This window comes from Panthera onca, chromosome B2 (genome assembly GCF_046562875.1).
Source record: "Panthera onca isolate mPanOnc1 chromosome B2, mPanOnc1 haplotype 2, whole genome shotgun sequence".
In the NCBI taxonomy this organism is placed as follows: domain Eukaryota; kingdom Metazoa; phylum Chordata; class Mammalia; order Carnivora; family Felidae; genus Panthera; species Panthera onca.
The window spans coordinates 141,274,586-141,295,417 of record NC_138343.1 but is presented as its reverse complement, the minus strand read 5'-3'; the positions used below and the strand labels follow the sequence as shown (position 1 = coordinate 141,295,417).

The following is a 20,832-nucleotide window of genomic DNA, read 5'->3' as shown; positions in this document are numbered from 1 at the left end:
TTTTTCTTATGTTTACTTATTTTTGAGAGAGAGAGAGGGAGAGAGGGAGGGAGACAGAATCTCTCAGCACAGAGCCCCACGCAGGGCTCACACCCACAAACTGTGAGATCATGACCTAAGCCAAGTCCAACCCTCTACAAACTTGAGCCATCCAGGTGCCCCAATCATTTTCTCATCTTTACAAGGTCCTGGAGCTAAAGAGACACTCTCTCCATTGTTTTATAGATAGACAGGAGGAACACCACCTATGAGAGTCACAACTCTAGAAGGCAAAGCTAGGCAAGCAGTCCCATTTAAAGCATCCTGCCTGAACGAGGACGGTCACCTGGTGTGGCTGCAGCCCCATGTGTCAGACGTTAACATTAACACTGACAACTGATTGCTGTGCTTTCTCAAAGGCAGGGGTTGATAACTGTGATGTCTGAATGTCACCATCCTGAGATGGTGTTAGTAAAACAATGTGGATTTAGTGTTGCCAGATTTCGCAGAAACAAAAAACCAAATGAATAAAAGCAGGATGCCCACTGAAATTAGAATTTCAGGTAAACAAGAAAAACTTTTTAGTATAAGTGTGTTTTGCCCCTTTTACAATTAATGCATGAAACATATTTATACTAAAAATCATTTGCCATTGATCTGAAATTCCAACTGATCTACAAATCTACCTGGCAAATCCATGGTCTCCATTCGTTGCTGCCAAAGAGGACAGCGTTCTGGCTCTGGAAGGCCACACTATTGGGGAAATGGGCCTCCAGTTTGATGTTCACGATCCCATCCCTGAGAGAAAGCAGGCATACCCCGGTGGGAGGCCAAGTTCACAAGCCACCTGGAGAGTGGACGCTTATAAAGAAGGTTTTCCTTTTGAGAGCTCCTACAAAAATAATAATTAGCTTTATCAGGAGCTTTGTATGTGAGCCTGCTCTATAATTATTCATTTGTTAATTGCCTCAACATCCTGTTGAGGTTGGTAAATATTTATTTCTACGACTCTAATTTTGCAATGAGGTAAACAGAAACAGAGGAAGAGACTGACTCACCGGGCAGCCCAGCAGGCCGGGAGAGGACAGGCAGGAGAGCCAAGGAGGGGCCTCAGGTCCTGTGCTGCCAGTCTTCAGGAAGGCTTGCCCCAGGGCCAGGCCTGGCAACAGAAAAGCCCAGATACAAATCTGATAAGAAGAATAAGGAGAATGCTCTGAACTGCCTGAAAACACATTCTGAATGGCTCCATTGCCGGTAAATGAAATAGACCAGAACAAAACTATGTAGAAAGGAAACTACTGAAGACAGATTATTTTCCCCAAAGGAGGGAATGGCTTAGCCACCCTTTGTTTCTCCCCAGTCAAAGGTGAATTGTCTTGAAAAGGAAGATAGTGTGGCACCTGGGTGCCTCAGTCTGTTAAGCCTCAGACATCGGCTCAGAGCCTGGAGCCTGCTTCCAGTTCTCTCTCTCTCTCTCTCTCTCTCTCTCTCTCTCTCTCTCTCTCTCTCTCTCTCCTCTCTCTCTGCCCCTTCCCTACTAATGAGCTCTCTCTCTCAAAAATAAATTTAAAAAAAAAAAAAAAAGAAGAAGAAGAAGGTGAGCTTCAAACCCGGGCCTTGCCTGACTCAAGTGCGTGTACCATTTGCTGCATAAATTCTTCCACCCACACACAGAAAAAATCCAGCACACCCAAAGCCAAGTAAATGGTCTTTGCAAATACCATTTAAATTAGCTTTTTTGTCTGTTGTGTCTCTTTCATGAATTCTAACACAATCTCAGGGCCAGGGCCATGCATACCCACAAAAGGGTCTTGCCAAGGCTCCTAGCTCTGTAATAATACTTCCATCCCAGCACATAACCCAGCAGATGTGCCAATAACACTGAGGATTGAGCAGGTATCATGATCTTTCTTTCAGTGATAGGAAACTGATTTGCAGGGGCATCTGGGGGGGCCCAGTCGGTTAAGCGTCTGACTCTTGATTTCAGCTCACGTCATGATCTCACAGTTGGTTGTGAGATTGGGCCCCGAGTCAGACTCTACGCTGAGCGTGGAGTCTGCTTTAGATTTTTTTTTTCTTTCTTTCTCTCTCCCTCTGACCCTCTCCCCAAAAAAGAAATTAGGAAAAAAAGGAAACTGATTTGCAGAAAGCATAGGGATTTGTTTGGGGTCACACAGGGCTAGAGATGGGACCAGAGAGCATCTCTGGACTCCATCATCCTTGTTGAAAGTTGGAGGAACTTGTCCCCGTCGTCAAAAAATACCCTGCAATCTGCAACTTGAGTAATACAGGTTTCGTCTTCACAAATATTTTCCATCCGTGGTCCCATGACCACACTTGCAGGACTTCCTGCTAATCACCTTCAGGGGCTCCCTTGTTCTGGAAGCTCCTGGCATGAAGCCCTCAACCAGCTGGCTCTGCCCCACGTGTTCAGGCTCATCCCCTGCCCTCTGTGCAGGAAGCTCTCGTTCAGGCCAGGCAGTTGACGTTGTTCATCCACTGCGCACGGCCCCAGGACCCACCTCCACACCTCCATCTCCCTGGTTTCCTTATAGGAACCCCACAGTGCAGCAGACTGGGTGTGAAGCCCGATTGCTTTTGCACCCATTGGGCCTGGGTTCCAGTTCTCTCTTTACTACTGCCCAGCTGTGTGACTTTGGGAAAAACACTACCTCTGGAGAATCCATTTTCTAATTGATGATAGATAATGGGGGACTAGAGATCATGTACATATGTATATATGTACATATTTTTTGTATTTTAGAGAGACAGCATGCATGACTAGGGGAAGGACTGGCGGTGGGGGGTGGAGAGAGAGAATGAGAGAGAGAGAGAGAGAGAGAGAGAGAGAGAGAACCCTAACCAGACTCCATGCTTAGTGTGGATCCCACACTTAGCTTGATCCCACGGCCCAGGAATCATGACCTGAGCTGAAATCAAGAGTCAGATGCTCAACCGACTGAGCCCCCAGGAGCCGGAGACCATGTATGTAATTCATCCAGGACAGTCCCAGTGCAGAGCAGGTGACCTGTGGGTGGTTTTTGTTACTGTGATATATCCTTATCCTCCTCTGCATTTAATTCCTAGCCATTCTTCAAGATTCTCTATATCCTCCACCAGCTCAAGGCAATTTCTCCCTTCTCTGAATTTAGAACAAATTTCACTCCTATGGCACCCAGTTCTTATGCTCTCGTGTTCTTTTCTAAATACAAGAAATATTCACTCAGGAATGCTGTGAGTTGAATGGTGTTCCCCAAAAAGATATGTTCAAGTTTAACTCCTCATACCTGTAAATGTGAACTTATTTGGAGACAGGGTCTCTGTGCATATAATCAACTTAAGGTGAGGTCATACTGAGATGTTAGGATGGACCCTAATCCAATGACTGGTGTCCTTATAAGAAGAGAGAAGTTTGGGTGCAAACACACTGATACACGGAGAAGGAGGCTGTTGGTAACACCAGTGTTCTGGAGCTGCCATAGCAAAGTTGCACACACTGGGTGGCTTTCAAACAACAGAAATTTATTCTCACACATTTCCAGAGGTCAGAAGTCCAAAATCAAGGTGTCGTTAGGGCTGTGCTCTCTCAGAGGGCTCTAGGGAAGGATCCCTCTTCGCCTTATCCCAGCTTCTGGCTTCTGCTGGCAATCCTTGGTGTTCTTGGTCTGAAATTGCATCCCTCCCTTCTGCCTCTGCCTCCAGTGTCACATGACTTCTCCCTGTGTGTCTATATGTTTGTGTCTAAATTTCCCTCTTCATATAAGGACACCAGTCATTGGACCCACTTGGGACCTACTCAAGTAGGACCTCATCTTAACTTGATTATGTCTATAAGGACCCTATGTCCAAATAAGGTCATAGGCACTGGGGTTAAAATTTAAGTGTATCTTTTGGGGGGGACACAATTCTGCCCATTTTAGTCCTGCTATCTTCTCTGCACCAGGAATCCTTGTCTCTTCCCTCTCCTTTCCTTCACTTTCCACATCCTAGGCTGTTTACTGTATTTTTGAAAAGATTTTTTTTTTTTTTTTTAGTTTATTTTTCGAGAGAGAGGCAGAGAGAGGGAGAGAGGGAGAGAGGGAGAGGGAGAATCGTAAGCAGTCTTTGCACCATCAGTGCAGAGCCTGACGTGGGGTTCAAACCCATGAACTGTGAGATCATGACTTGAGCCGAAATCAAGAATTGGACGCGTAAACACGTAAATAGGTGGCCCTATTGTATTAAAAAAATTTTTTTTAAGTTTTATTTATTTATGTGTGTGTGTGTGAGAGAGAGAGAGAGAGAGAGGAGGGGGGAGAGAGAGAGGAGGTGGAGAGAGAGAGAGAAAGAGAGAGAGAGAGATTGACAGCATGAGCATGGGAGAGGCAGAGAGCGGGAGAGAGCATTCCAAGCAGGTTCCACACTGTCAGTGCAGAGCCCAATGCAAGGCTTGAACTCATGAGCCATGAGATCATGACCCGAGCAGAAATCAAGAGTCGAACACTTAACTGACTGAGCCACCCAGGTGCCCTCACTGCTGTATTTCTTGAACACCTCTCATTTTTTGCCTGTCCTCCATCCCGTCGTCTTGATTCTGGCCCTAACAGAGCTGGATGACCACAGTGACCTCCTCTCTCTTCCTCTCTGTCCTGTTGGTTTCTCTTTCTTCCAGCCAGCTGCCTCAGTGAGCCTGGTGAAATGTGAATTTAGTCATGGCATCTCTGCCTAGAATCCCAAATGGCTCCCAGTAGTCTTTGGGACTGAGACCCAGCTCCTTAGCAGAGCACCCAAGGAGCCCGATTTCTTATGTGGAGTAACCTCCAGGCCTGTCCTCATTTGCAGTAAACTGTGGCCTCAGAAGCACCAGAGCCCTCCCCTCCACGGCCCCCCACATCCTCAGGTTACTATGACTTCACAGGCATGGTTCCCTCTGCCGACAATCCTCCCGCCCTGCTCTGCTCGCTCCTTCCCCTCCTCTTGGACTCTTCTCCTACCCTTCCACCCCTGGGCTGAGTCAGTTGTCTTTCATTTGTGCCTCTAGAGACCACAATTGTAGTAGAAGAATTTGCCAAAGGAAATGAGGCCCTAGCAATGAGGTCAGCAAGGTGGGCACTGGCCAGATACGGCTGGGGCTATCTCCCAAATGGCCTTGCGAGGTGGAGTTAACTCGGTGCAGAGAGAATGCACTCATCTTTCAGGGACAGACTTATTAACCAGGGTCATGCACTGACCATTTGCAGCCAGAAAGCTACTTTATTGATTTAAGTGGGAACTGTAGTGCTGGACACCGGGGTCCTCCAGCCAACCCACTCTCCCTGTCCTGCCACCCGAAAGGTAAGCTGTCAGAAGATCCCATGAGCCCAGAGTCAGACAAGAATTTGTTTCAAGAGTTCCACGTTGAATGGCACCAGGCTCAACAGCCCTGGATGTCCTGCATCATACAGATGCACCTGCTGCTTGGCCATGACAGGTGAGTTTCGGGCAGGATGGGTCCTTATGGAAGGTGCCTGATTGGGTACTGCACCTTTGATCAGATCACAGCCTGTGTGGATGTAGGAAGTGTGTGTCTAGTATAAACTTTATCAGAGATGGGGGGAAGGCGGGAGTGGAATGGAGGAGGGTTTATACCAGAGCTTTCCAAAGTGGCAGACTGAGAATAGGTTACAGATATGATGTCTCCTGGGGACAGAAGAGCCCCTGGCTGGTCACCTCTAGCTGCACCTTGTCTATGCCAGAGGTGGGATGAACTGTATCCCCTAAAAAGACAAGTTCAAGTCCTAACCTCCATACCTGTGACTGTGACCTTATTGGGAAATAACGGTCTTTGTGGAGTAGGATGGGCTGCTATCCTTGTAAGAGGGAAATCTGGGCACAGAGAGAGGAGTACATTGTGTGAAGACACACAGAAAGACCCGCACATACAGGGAGAAGGTGAGAAGGCCGTGTTGAGAAGGACAGCTGACAAAAGCAGATTAAAAAAACAAAACAAAACAAACAGGCAGATGTCCGAGGCCGGATACGCCCCTTGCATGCTTTTGGCTTCTATAATCTTGCTTACTTGCTTCTTGATCAGCCGACTGCCCATGTAGCACAATCGGTAAGTGCCCCTCTCCCCCATTTCTTCCCTTGAGCCCCTGCAATCCTGCCCACCCGTGCAGCCGATTGAAAGTTTCCAAGTACCCGGAAGCTGACCAGGCATAAAAGTAGGCCAGCGCCAGGGCTCGGGGCTCAGCTTTTGGAGATGACTCCGCTGGCCAGCGCTGGTGCAGAATAAAATCTTTTCTGATTCTCTGAGTGCCTGTCACTTGTCTCTTCCTGTGTGCCGGGTATTTGCTGTAACGGTGTATCAGGGGAGGCAGAGACGGGAACGATGCATCCACAAGCTGAGGGACGCTAAGGACCGCCGGCAACACCTGAGACTAGGGGACGGGCCTGGAACAGAATCCCTCTAGGAGCCTCCAGAAGAAACCAATCCTGGGGTTTCTGATGGCAGACTTGTGGCCCCAAGGACTGTGAGAGAATTACATTCCTGTTGTTTGTGGGGTTTGCTCGCTGCAGCTCTAGGACACTAGTACAGATGCCCTAGAGGTACTTTACCTGCGGAGACAGGGAAACTCCTTTCTTAACACCCCCCCCACCCCCGACATTCTCCTCCTTTGCTTATGTCCCTTGAACCCTTCCGGTGACATCAACACACCAGCTCATGCTCCTCTCCCTCATCCTCCCCACCTCCGTTCCTTTCCTTCCTTCTTTTCTGAGGGGAAGACCCCAATCCCTTCACCTCTCTGTCATCTGCAGGGCGCTTTGGTCCAGTAACACTGGCCCCAGCCCTTGGAGTCACTTGAGTAACTTATCAAGGAAACTGATGAAGATTCACACAGGTAACTGTGCATTTAACTGTTCTTTAGCAGTCATTTAAAAAAATACAGCTTTAAAAAATGCAAATTATCGACTAATTACAACATGCAAATTACAAACAGAAAGTAGGGATTACCTCCATTTGCATGTGGGGACACAGAGGTAATTTAAGTAACTTGTCCAAGCTGGATCCAGGCTTTGAAACTGAAACTTCCTGACTTCAAAGCCCTTCCTTTAGACTACATTACTAACTTGACTTTGAAAGACGTAGCCTTGTAAATATTTGGAAGGGCTTGCCAAATTCTCCCTATTCTTCCTATAATTTTAGTATTTTATAGAAATTTGCTGTTGTAAGTGGATATATGATACCTAAAGAAATTCAGGATGGTGATCTGTATCTTAGTTATTCTTAATAGTTTATTTTCTCACTTAGTAGTAAAAGTAATAATTATTATTTGGTCTGGAGCCTACAAGCCTACATAACGATTCTGGTAAATTTATAGAGTTCCTTGAATAATCAGTTTATTGTGTTATACCTTGAGCTTTGGTAAAGGACTATCTCTTTTTTCTTCCCTGAAGTTCAAGCATAGAAATATTCACATATTTTCTTTTAAACCCTTACGATAATAATTTTTTCAAATGCAAATTTCATGTTGCCTGAGAGTCAGGCATCTTATGACATTCTTAGCTTAAATAAAAGAATAAATCACTCATTTTTTCAAAGTCTTTTCTGCCAAACAGAATATCCATTTAGCTTCAGCTTGAACAAATGAAGTTTTTTAGCTTGAATTACTAAACTAAATGAACCTGGGGATGAGGAAAATCCCTCTTTTACTCAAGCAGCAAACTTGAGGCTGATGTTATTAAAATGCCCTCAGTTTCCTGTCTCCAAAGCCAGTAAAAACAGTCTTCTGTCTTCTGCTCTCAGGCACTTTCATCACAGACCATCATTGATATGCTCACAGACACAAACTGCACTGAACTGGGTCCAGTGAGCCTTCTTTACACGCATGTCCCGCCTGACAGGATAAATCAACAATCTCAAGGCCTTGGATGGAGTCCAAGTGCCATTAGCCAAGCGGAACATGTAGAAGACAATTAGCCCTGGGCAAGACCAGCTATGTAATTTGCAGGCCTGGTGCAAAATGAAAATGCAGGGCTCCTTGTTGGAAAATGATCAGCGACAGCAAAGCAGTAAACCCAGTACTCGGCACTTCTGAGGACGAGCTTGGGTGACTGTAGCAGCCACACACCCAGGGAGCGGGCCCTGCCCCTGGGGGCTGTCCTTGAAGCTTTCACACCTCTCCCTTTGCAACCTGCCATCTGGGCCCTGTCTCTCTCACTGCACTATTAAATCAGTCACCAAGGCTGATTCTGACTCCTGGAGCCCTTGCAAACACACCTGTTTTCCCCTCTCCTTCTGCAGATGCCTCTGACCCAGTCACTCTCTGCCACGCCCACGCTGCTCTCTGCAGCCAGGCTTGCTCACTGTAGAGGTCCTGTCGTGCCCCTGTGGATGAGCCTTGGGAGGCTTCCCATTGCTCTTGGTGGAAAGCCAAAATCAAGAACACAGACCTGCATACCTTACCCTTTCTGTCCTATTTCCTCTGGCATCTTTGGCTCATGCCTCACTCTCATTGGCCCTGGGTATTTCAGGCATCCTGGCCTTCACTATGACCTTGTCCCGTGTAGCCCCTCCGTCAGGATGCTCCAGCCCCCAGACCTTCTCACGGGCTGCCCCTCTGGCCTTCCTCTCTGTCTTCACCCAGCTCCTCCTAGTACGCTGGCTAGTCTTGGCTTGAGTATGATGCCCTCGGGAAGCTCCCTGCCTCCCAGTCCAGAACAGGTCCCCTGGCTACCCCTCCCAGGCATTCTCTTTGTTCACTGATACAACTCATTACACTTGCCCGGGACATTTCCTGTCATGAAGTTGGGGTCCCAGGGAGCTGTTCCATCACATAAACGGCAGGGATTTGTTGATGGATGGGTTGATTGGTTCAAGGCTCTGACACAAATTCAGCATCCTAGAGAAAAAGAACTATTGTCACTTAGTAACAAGGGAGCTGTTTTTGCTGCTGCTGCTGCTGTATAAAAGGCTGTAGAACACAGAATGTTCCGGGCAGCCAGCGGCTCTGGGGGATGACGGTGTAGCCCATCTGAACGGGTACTGCTCACTGAAGATGTCCACTGGGTGCGTTGCTGTTCAGCTTGCTTTAAAAGATACCATTCTGGGATTATGTGTGATTTTTAAAATTCCTTCTCTATTTTCCTAGTTTGTGACAATAGGCATATATTGCTTTGATAACCGTGATGAACCACCCTCTCCGCAGCAAATTTACTTTAAAAAAAAAAAAAAAAAAAAAAGGACTAGGCAAGAGGAATTTCCTACAGGGGTTCATTTTCTTTGCAAATGTGTTTCCTCTGGCTGGAAAGAGGAAACATCTTCCCTCCTCTGCTCTCCACTGCAGAAGAAGGGGTATGAACAGGATGTTAAGTATAGTGTCAACGGTGACAATTAATAGTCTTATAAAAATTTATATAAAAGTAAGGGTACAAATGTAGCCTTAATGCCAAGCCATGAATGCTGCTGATCACCAGGGACAGTGTTTGCCTGCTCCTGTGGTCCTGAACTGTGGGAAAAGTGAGGGAAAGTGCCTTCTACTCCAAGAGCAGTGGTTTCTAGCCTCACTGGCTTATCTGTCCTAAAACGCTTTTCTCCTTCTGTTGTATTTGTCTTCTGCTATTTAGGCAAGAAAGCAAAAGAAATCAAATTGAAGAAAAGTCCACAGGATAGACTAGGCGGGGATCAGAATGTGTAATAAGGCTAAAAGGCTACGTGAACATGAAGCAGTTCATACCAGTGTGGGATGGGATGATCCACTGTCCCTGTTTGCCTGAGACTGAGGAGTCACCTGGGTCCCAGACTTAACACCGAGATGGTTCTGGACAAACCAGGGTGAGCGGATGCCTTGGGAGACAGCAGACATGGCTCCAAGCAGGGCCTCTCCTGGGCCTGTCCCCTGTGGGCCCCTGTGTGACGCCACACCCTTCGGCTTCTCACCCCCACAACTCCCCCTGAGGAGTTCACAGTATCACCATTTTCCAGGACGGTTTTGAGAATTGACTGTGGCCTGAAACTGGGAACCCAGACCATAATTTTATCTTTAGTTTGTCACTCAGCTTCTCATTTTCTAGAATGAAACCCCTTTGACTTTGGTTTAAAAATGAATTGTGATTAAAGTGAAAACAGGATCCTGGTATGAACTTTAGATTTTGATGCATTTGAGCGGTCAACATTGTCCTCTTTAAGTTGCGCCCAATGCAAATTTCAGTTCCTAAAAAACCCAAATAAGGTAATAAATGTTAAGGGAAGGAGGTCTGATTTGCCTCTTCCTAAACTGATGACCTGGTAGGAACATTGCTGATTGAGGAGAAACACGTCGGGGTTCCTGCTAACACGGAGACATGCTCACGGCTGTCGGAATGATTATTCTATTTCTGCCGCAGAGGGGGAAAGACAGGAGAGTTAGAAAGGCGGGTTCCAAGCGAGGGCTGTCATCAAGGCGTTTGGTGTGGAGCGCCTCTTCAGGCACGCTAGCCCCAGTGAGTCCAGTGTCCCTGGGAGTAGATGACATCAGCATCCCGGTTTACAGAGAGAATCTCAGAGTGGGTAAGTGGCCTGAGGACGGGCAGCCAGGTCTGGTGGTCTCCCTCTCCTACCTGGCTGCCTCTCCTTTTCTTCAAAGACGGGAGACGTCTATTTCCTACGTGTCTTACAGCCTTCATGTTGGATCAACAAGCAGAGCTGAGATGTCATTGACAGAGAGATGTCCCCCCGCCTCCAGCTGAGTGACAGAGATGAAGCAGAAGCTGCTTTTGATTTTTCAAATTTTTTTTATTTTTGTAAATTTATATCCAAAGAGTTAGCATCTGGTGCAAGGACGATTTCAGGAGTAGATGCCTTAGTGCCCCTTATGCATTTAGCCCATCCCCCCTCCCACAACCCCTCCAGGAACGCTCTGTTTGTTCTCCATATTTATGAGTCTCTTCTGTTTTGTCCCTCTCCCTGGTTTTATATCATTTTTGCTTCACTTTCCCCTTGTTCATCTGTTTTGTCTCTTAAAGTCCTCAAATGAGGGAAATCATCTGATTGTTGTCTTTCTCTGACTAATTTCACTTAGCATAATACCCTCCAGGTCCATCCACGTAGTTGCAAATGGCAAGATTTCATTCTTTTTGATTGCCGAGTAATACTCCATTGTATATATATCCCACATCTTTATCCATTCATCCTTCGATGGACATTTGGGCTCTTTCCATACTTTGGCTATTGTTGATCGTGCTGCTATAAACATGGGGTTGCCTGTGTCCCTTCAAAACAGTGCACTTGTATCCTTTGGATAAATGCCTAGTAGTGCAATTGCTGGGTCGTAGGGTAGTTCTATTTTTAGTTTTTTGAGGAAACTCCATCCTGTTTTCCAGAGTGGCTGCACCAGCTTGCATTCCCATGCTTTTGATTTTTAAAGAAAGAGTCTTGATACCCTTTATTTCGGGAATTGTTCTTAATAGATCACAAAGAATGTTCACATTCGCCGGGAAGAGAAGGAAGGGCAGTCGCGATAACAGCAACAGTAATAATAAGCGTGGCCGTTATGGGGTGCCCGGGTGTCTCAGTCGATTGAACATCTGACTGTAGCTCAGGTCATGATCTGACAGTTCATGGGTTCCGCCCCGCATCAGGCTCTGTGCTGATAGCCTGGAACCTGGAGCCTGCTTTGGAGTCTGTGTCTCCCCCGGGCCCCCACTCTCTGCCCCTCCCCTTCTCGCACTCTGTCTCTCAAAAATGAATAAATGTTAAAAAGTATATTTTAAAAAAAAGGCACGCCTATTATGCAGGACTTGTCACTCACAGTGAGGACCCTCAGGCTCTGGGAGGTGACAGAACTGGGATTTTGTCCCTGGACTAACCCCAAGGGTCAAGCTTTTTGTGCTTTATCACGTGATCATTTTTTAGTTTGTTTATCTCATTTTACAGCTGAGGAAGCTGAGGAGCTTGCAGGCTAAAAGACTTGCTAAGTGTTCATGTTTCAAATGTACAGAGCCAGAACTCACACCCCACTGCCTGTAGCCTCTGCCCAAAGAACATAGAGCCAGTACCTGTGAGACACGGCAAGGCGTTTCCTGTTACATCAGCCTGCAGCCCAAAGTGCCATGGAATGATGTGACTCAGACACAAGAATGTGTGCCAGTTAGAGATCTCTTGGTTGCGTGGGGCAGAAATTGCCAGGCTGAAACAAACAAGGGAAATAGAAGTTCTCAAAAAATAGGAATTTGAATAGAAATCTAGACAAGAGCCAAGGTACAGTTAAACCATGCTTGAATCAGTGAATGTGTATCTAACCAGCTATCTATTTCATTAAAATCTTCCAGAAAACATGTATGCACTATAAGCTTTGTCTTTGTTTCTGTGATCGGCTGGAATGAGCTTGCAGCTGGGCCTCGGGGAGGGACCAGACTTAAACGTGAGAAGAAATCTGGGCTTTCTCTCCGGTTTCTGCAAACCAGCTTCCCTGCTCCTCAGTGCACGGGGTAGAACGTGATCACTGGCCATAGTCACGGGTACACATTTTAAGTCCAGTTATTGGGAAAGCTTTCTTTGTTCCATTTCATTTTCCAGAAGAAGGGCCAGTGAGCGGCCAGATCTGGAGAGTGTGCGCCTCTGGTCCCCACTGCTGTGGACAGGAGGCAGGTGACATAGCACCAACAAGGCCAGCCCGGCCCCTGGGAACAAGGGGACGAGGGTCACCAGAGAACCAGGAATCACATAGTGAGTTGCACATATGACCCAGTGTATGTCCAGGTGTCAGAATTCTCCTGCAGGAGAATAACATCTAAACAAAAGCCCAGGTACAGTTAAACACTATTTGGATTAATGAATGTATATTTAATCAGCTATTTATTTCATTAAAATCTTCCTCGGGGCGCCTGGGTGGTTCAGTCGGTTAAGCGTCCGACTTCGGCTCGGGTCATGATCTTGTGGTCCGTGAGTTCGAGCCCTGCATCGGGCTCTGTGCTGACAGCTCAGAGCCTGGAGCCTGCTTTGGATTCTGTGTCTCCCTCTCTCTCTGACCCTCCCCCATTCATGCTCTGTCTCTCTCTGTCTCAAAAATAAATAAATGTTAAAAAAAATTTTTTAAAAATAAAATCTTTCAGAAAACATGTATGTACTATAAACATTGCCCCTGTTTTTGTGATCAACTATTTTTAAAGTTTAAAAAAAAGTTTTGTAATGATAAGTAGTGGGGGAAACGTGCTAATATAACTCCCAACCTACCATGCTGATGGGCCCAGGACTTTTTATAAGTTCTTTGGTACAAAGCAGTCTGCTGTGATAGGTTTTCCTGGCTAATATCCTACTTGTTCCTGAAGCTCCCTGGTGAATAAATATTAGTCTTTTTGCAAGAGAGTCAGGATGGAAAATTAGCAGGTGTGAAATTTTTGGCTCTTGGTGATGGATGCTGCTCAATCTACCCCAGGTCCTTTCTTTCCAGAAATTTACTGAACTGTATTCAAATGATAAAACAAAACAAAACAAAACAAAACCAACACCTCCAGGTCCCTGCTGTTGTAGCTGCGTGGCTTATTTTATTTCTGAAATGTGGTGTGACTGGGAATATCAACGCATACACATTGGCCCTTAAGGATTTCAGATCTAATTCTTCAAAGGGAAGAGTGGGTTGGAGTGGAGGGATAGCTGTCTCTGAACGTGACAGTCATCGTTGAACCAAACGATCCCCTCCTGCTCCTAAAAGGCTTATTAATGTTTGGCCTTCCTCCTGGTGCCTTTTCAGAGAATCCATGCCACACGTTTGCACTCAGCCTTTGTTACTATTTTGAGTTGGTTTGGATCATTTCCATGCAAACTCTCAAAGCACTGGAGATCTGTAATTATATTTTGCAAGATGTATCAGGCGCTGCCTACACATTTTACAGTTTAGTGTTGCAAAGCCAGAGTCGTAGCTTTTTGCCACATGGTTATTTAATTCCATACAGTACAGACAGGCCTGGTCATATCTGGCCTCCACAAGGAAGTGCCAGGGCCTTTCCACCCCCGCCACATTCCTGCTCGCTGTGGCTTTGCGCCACGAGGTGTGTTTCACATCTGCCATGTGACCGCCCTGCTGCTGTCAACAAGTGATTCATTGTCATCGCCAAGGGAAAAACAGACTGTGTAGGAAGGTGCCATATGGTGATACATGTGGGGTTTTTTCTGCCTTCTACTGGGTAACCCTGACCTTATTGTCATGCATTCGAGGTGGAAGTGTGACGCAATGAAACTGATTTACAAAAGCCACATACAGAAACCGGCGTCTTTTTTTTTAGCCTCGGTGTGGTTAAGGTTTACTTCCTCTACGTATTTATAGCAGAGGCTTTTGGACATGGCTGGGGGAGAGCCAGCTTCTGATACGACATCCATTTGCTGGTTACTGCATCTGCAATTTATACTTCGCCCTCCGTTTTGCCAAGGAAAGGGCCTTCGTGGCCTCAATTAAATGTGAAGGTTGGGTTTCTCTGCATCTGCTGGCCGTTCCAATGTGGAAGCCAATAAGCATGAGCAGGATAATGAGTTGGAAATAGATCCAGAGAGGGCCCAGCGATGAGAAACACGGTGGCAGATTATTTTAGATCCAAAATATCAGAGTTAAAAGCCTCTTGATTCAGTACAGCAACTGGCTCAAAAATAGACCTAAAAATGCATATACAAAGCAAGCGTAATGATATATCATATGCATGTGGAGCTTTAAAAAGCAGCCTGGACATCTCAGTGAGTCAATTTTTAGAAAGGGACCAAGGTGAGGTTAACGAACCTTGACACCTGCTTTGCTTTCTTCCTCTGCTCTAAAAATCCCGCCTGGTGAGGTTCTGGTGTATTTCATAGATATTTTATTTAAAGAACAAAAAGCGGCTGGGCAGTTTGTGAAATGTGCTGGAAACATATAATGTGGCCGATTCTAGATTTGCCAGTAATTAATTGGGAGCACTTGGCCATGTGTCTTAACCCGCAACGTTTTCCAGGACAGAACTGACGGTACTTCCCCTCGATGTTTTGAGGAGTTGCCAATGGGGCAGATTGTCAGGGCTGTGGGAAGTGTAAGCTGTTCATGGGCATAGAGGGTTGGGCTACTGGAATCGGACAGGTGCATAGGGTGTGGAAGTGACTCATGGAAAGGGCAGGGTTCCCCCTAGGAGGGAAGCTCACCTGCTGTGTCTCCAGGAAGGAAGAACACGACTCTAGATTCATGGCTCCCTGGCTGCCCTGCTCCTGGGTCAACCATCTGAACCCCAGGATCATCTATCTCAATGGCTTGTTTCTTCAAATCTGATGTGTCTTGTTCTTCTCAACCTTACACTGTATATTAAGCACTAGTTAGAAAAGGGAGCAGACATTTCTCTGCAGTGACCTGTCTCTGCCTTTAGTTACCTAAATTCCATGGAGAAGACCTGAAGATCTATGTGCAAAGGCTCCATTCATTCCAGGAGGGTCTGGCTGGAAGCAGAGGGCACTTCCCCAGCTCCCTTCCCTACCCTGCTATGGCAGAGGAGCCCCAGCATCAAAGAAGGCAGGTGGACCACCTGCCTGGGAGGGATGACAGCCAGCCTATCACCCACCCATCATCATGATGCCAACATCAGCAACCTCTGGAAAAGACTTTCCATCCATTTCCAGGTAGTAGAGAAAAAAAGCTCATGTTTTACATCGCAATATGTGTTCTCTGTTGATTGAGTCAAAAAGAGGTCAGAGAGCATCTTCATTTGTTTTATTTTCCATTTGATTTGAGAGATTTGGAGGGATTCACAGGATTTCCACCACAGTCCTTTACAGAAGAAATCTTCAAAATGCAGCAAAGCCAATGAAGAGAGAAGAGGCTTCTGGTTACAAATCGAATCTGCCAGTTGGCAAGTGATGTTGGAGACGCTCCTCCAAGATATTCTTCTAGACCTAACTTCCTTCCCAACCAGACACAGCAACTCTGAACTTGTGACACATGCAGGCTCAGCCATGTGACTGCTGTTCTCTGGAACCTTCTTTCTCACTTTGCTTCCTGGAGTGAGCCCCACTCCAGAAGAGCCCTGGCCTGGCTCCTTTTCCCACGGAGCTGTTTACCCCGTATCCAAGTTTCAAATTTTCACTTTGATGCCCTCAAACTTTGCTAAGCACACTGTATCTACAGTGGAAATTAAAGCTCCAGACCTAAAGCTACACGGAATCTGCTCAGATACGCCTGCTCTGGGCTCCACTTTCCCCTTCTTGAATCCTGGAAAGCACCATGCTTTATAATAAGCATCACCCCTTCCTATACCTGGTTTCACTGGACCTTTAACAATAACCTGGGTAGTAGCTCATCCGGTGTTATTAGTCCCATTTTACTAAATGGAGAAACTGAGGCTCAGAGCAGTTCAGTAGAGTGCTTCCAAGGTGATACAGCTGATATGCGCCAGAACTTGCTTTGAGGTCAGCCCTTCCACGTCTGCACGCTTATGTCTTTTTAAAGAGCCCTTTTCATGCTTCAAACCTCCCTCTGCTCCGCAGGTTCGATGCTAGAATAATAGGAGACTGGTGACTCAGAGCGGACTTCTGACTTCTTGTATTGCACGCACAAAATGAGGCTCTCTACCAATTTCGTTTCCAAAGCACACATTTCTCACAGCGTTCTTAGCTACCCCAAGCACAACTGATAGACCCTTGGCCCCTTGGTACACGTTGTCGTCCAAATGGAAAAACAAGACGTGGCTCCAACGCTCTAAAAATAAGGGATTCTATGAAGCTAACCCGCAAAGAGGAACTAAAGAGGAACGCGTCAGCTTTTCTAACAATCAAACGATTACATAGAACGCTGTCAAAAGTACACATCTGTGTGGAGGGTGGCGGTGGCAGCGGCCTGCCCCGAAGGAGTATCTTATCGCTACCACCGCTTAGAATTGCCACATGTGGAGATAATAAAAAGCAGGCTAATTAGTTGGTTTCCTTCTTATGTTTTAATTCTCTGTGGACAATGCGCCTCACTTCTTCCTCTCTCTTCAGTAAACACCAGGTATAACCAGTGATGCACATTAGCCATCAGGTCAGAGTTTTTCAAAATTATTTTAGTGGTTTAAAAAATTTTTTTAATGTTTATTTATTTATTTATTTATTTAAAATATATATTTTTTAACGTTTATTTATTTTTGAGACAGAGAGAGACAGAGCATGAACAGGGGAGGGTCAAGGAGAGAGGGAGACAGAGAATCTGAAACAGGCTCCAGGCTCTGAGCTGTCAGCACAGAGCCTGACGCGGGGCTCGAACTCACAGACCTCGAGATCATGACCTGAGCTGAAGTCAGACGCTTAACCGACTGAGCCGCCCAGGCGTCCCTAATGTTTATTTATTTTTGAGAGACAGAGAGAGAGCGACAGAGACAGAGACAGAGATAGAGACAGAGACAGAGTGTGAGAGAGAGGGAGACACAGAATAGAAAGCAGGCTCCAGGCTCTGGGCTGTCAGCACAGAGCCCGATGTAGGGCTTGAACCCACAAACTGTGAGAACATGACCTGAGCCAAAGTTGGACACTTTGACTGAGTCGCCCAGGCGCCTCTGTTTTGTTTTGTTTTGTTTTTTAATAAATAAATTCACTTCCCACTGCTTGGTTGCCAGATCCTGCCTTCCCAGCCTGGTTCCCCTCCACCACCTGCAGGCTCCTGTCAGCCAGGCTTGAGGCAATGAGAACGAAAACCCCCTCCCTGTCCGCTGCTGCTCTGGCCCCACACAAGCACAGGACGGTTAACCAGTCTGTCAGGTTGGCCTCTGCCCCAATCCTGCTTTTTTCCTGGCCCTGAAATCCAGCAGTGAGTGTCCGACCAGGTGACTGGCACCCCCCTCCCCAACCCAATCCCTGCCACCTGCTTTCTCCTTGTCCCCAATCCTCTGTATCCTTGCCAGCTGACCCCTGCCTCAACCTGGATAGAACTCTCTAGAACAGTGCAGTAGCCAGTAGGCATTCCCTGAAGGTAAGAGTGGTCCTAGTCTAAGCCCTCTGCTGCCCACCCCTCTTCCTACACCAGCGTCACCAGACTGAGATCAATGCCGCCCCCTGACGGGGAGACATGGAGGGGGCGTCCTCTGGCAGGACAGGACAGCTTTCAGTGGTGTGCTGGTAAATGCCAACACCCAGCTCTCTGGAAGAACCCTGAATTGCAGGGTCTGCTGCATGGTGTACACATCCCCACACTGGCCCATCTCCAGTGACCGCCCCCCCCCCCCCCGTGATGTCACTGAGCACGGAGCTGGGAAGAGAGGAGCAGGGACACACAGATATAAAGTATTTGTACCAAACAAACACAGTCGATGTAAGTAACCTGGATGGCACAGAGAATAATAAAATGTCAATAATTAGGAAGTGAAGAGTTTTAGGTGTTTATTACTTCTGTTTTTAGCAAAATTTAGTCAGTTTGTAAGTTTATATAATTTAATTTTTAAAAAAATTTTTAAAAATGTTTATTTATTTTTGAGAGACAGAGACAGACAGAGCACAAGTGGCGAAGGAGCAGAGAGAGAGGGAGACACAGAATCTGAAGCGGGCTCCCGCCTCTGAGCTGTCAGCACAGAGCCCAACACGGGGCTGGAACTCACGAACTGCGAGATCATGACCTGAGCCGAAGTCGGCGTTTAACCAACTGAGCCACCCAGGCACCCCTATAATTTAATTTTTTTAAGTTTATTTATTTATTTTGAGAGAGAGAGAAAACACAAGTGGGGGAGGGGCAGAGAGAGGGAGAGAGAGAGAGACTTCCAAGCAGGTTCTGCACGGTCACTGCAGAGACCACTGTGGGGCCTGAACCCACAAACTGTGAGACCATGACCTGAGCTGAGGTTAGACGCTTAACAGACTGATCCTCCCAGGCACCCCTATAATTTAATTTTTAACAGCAGCTGTGTTTAACACCAGCTTGCAAAATCCCTGAAAATTTAACACTTGGTTTCCGTGAGCTCGCCCAAGCCAGCTCCCACACTCTCTGCCTGGGGTGACCCTCAGACGCAGTCCTGTGACTTCTGTTCTCCATACATTCCAGCTCTTGTTCTACTTGGCCTCCAGGGGCTGGGGACAGCCTCTCCTTCCTGGAACTCTACGCCATCACTCTTTCTTGTCTTCCTTCTACACCTCTTTCCCAGGGCCCTTGTTCTTCTGCTGGAACTGTCCATGTTTCCCAATGTCTGACCGTGACTTCTTTTGTCTGCCATTCTCCTTACTCTGAATGTGGATATGGATGCTTCCCCAGTCTAGACTTTTGGCCCAGATCTCTCTCTTGAATTCCAGTCTTATGTACGACAGCCTGCAGCCCATCTTCCTCTGACGATCTCGTAAGCATCTCATACTCAACGTGCACCGTCAACCAAACCCCACTCTCCCATTGTTCTTTGTTAATATTCCTCACTCAGGCATTCATACTCTCATTCCATCCCATAAATATTTACTGAGTACCGACTATGTACTTGTCACCGTGCCTTGTGCCAAGTAATGCAGCCCTGCATAAGCCACAGTCCCAGAGCTCACCCAAAGGAAATGGTGTCACCATCCACTTGGTGACCTAAGCCGGAGCCCTGGAGTCATCTTCCCACATTCCATATTTACAATTATTTGGTTGGTAAGTCTGATCTCTTCTTCTACTTCCTAAATAAGTCTGGAATCCTTCCTCTTCTTCCACTCCTGCCATGACCATCTTTTCTCAGGTCCTTGTACTTCCTCCTCTGGATGATGCAGGAAGCTTCTCCCTGGTCTTTGCATCCAAGGACTGTTGCGTTCCAATCCATTCTCCGTAATGCTGGCATAATGATACTTCTGAAACCACATCTATGACATTGCCATTCCCTGTATAACATTGCCCCAAACACCCTCCTAACTTTTAGAACACAATCTGTGCTCCTTGGCATGATATAAAAGGCCTTCAATGTCACCTGGATCCTGTCTACCTCTTGGTCTTCTTGTCCCCATTCCTCTTGGAACCTATGCTCCGGTCACAGAGGCTCTTCTCAGCCCATTCCCTCTGCCTAAAATCCCTCCCCCCTCCCACCCCATTCCCTATTTGACTGCCTGCTCCCCTATTTATCCTCCAAAACTTGTTCTGATGCAAGTTTGCCAGTATGGCTGTTCCGTGGGCATTGAGAAACAAGGGAGGGACACCATGCACATCTGTGGTGGTCACTGTAGATTAGCATGGCAATTTCCAGGCATATGGTAGTCAAGTGTGCAGTGCCATCAAGGCTATCAACAGGGCTGCTCTTGTGAGACAACAGGGCTTCCTCCTGGAAGTGTTTGCTGGCCCTCCCAGGCTGCCTTTGGAGACTCTTCTCCATCATGCCCATACTGGACTCATCATACTGTAATCATCTCATTACTAGTCCGTGAGCTTCTTTGGACAATGAGCTCTTAAAGGAGGGGATTGTGTCTTTTATCTCTGTATCCCTGACAACATGGAGCATGCAGGGCCCCTACTGAATAGTCAATAAGGGTTTGGGGAGCGAATGAATAGAATACAGTGTTGGCAAGGGCACGGACCCTGAGTGAATCCCGGTGCTGCCTGTCCCCCCAGTGCAGCTTGGGCACCTCACTCCACAGCAGATCCTTCATGTGATGAGTGTGAGGTTTAAGTGAGAAAGGTGGCTGAGCAGCTCCCAGCAGTCAGTAATAAATGGTAACTATTACAATCATGGCATATTTTCAGGTGCTTAAGTTCCTTCTGTGTTGTTCATTACTATTTTCACCTTCTTGTTTTTTACTAGAAAAGTGGCATAATCCTGATGTTACAGACATTGTTAACTCTCAGCTCTTGGGGTTGGAGTGGGGTGGGAGGTGGGGGTGGGGGTGGGCATAGGCGAGTGGGTATGAAAGATGGATCGCAGCTTCAAGATTTGGTGTGGCGGTGCGAGAGGTAAGGTGGCACACGTCCACAATGGCTAAACCCGGAGAGAAGGTCTGTC

General features: G+C 46.9%; 1 long non-coding RNA gene across 1 annotated transcript; it reads left to right on the top strand.

The window, feature by feature from the left end:
• Positions 1 to 10,182: 10,182 nt before the first annotated feature.
• On the top strand, positions 10,183 to 10,963 carry LOC132667791 (uncharacterized). Its single transcript, XR_009605364.3, has 2 exons — positions 10,183 to 10,486; positions 10,596 to 10,963. It is a non-coding gene; the product is annotated as an uncharacterized LOC132667791 (long non-coding RNA).
• Positions 10,964 to 20,832: the final 9,869 nt, after the last annotated feature.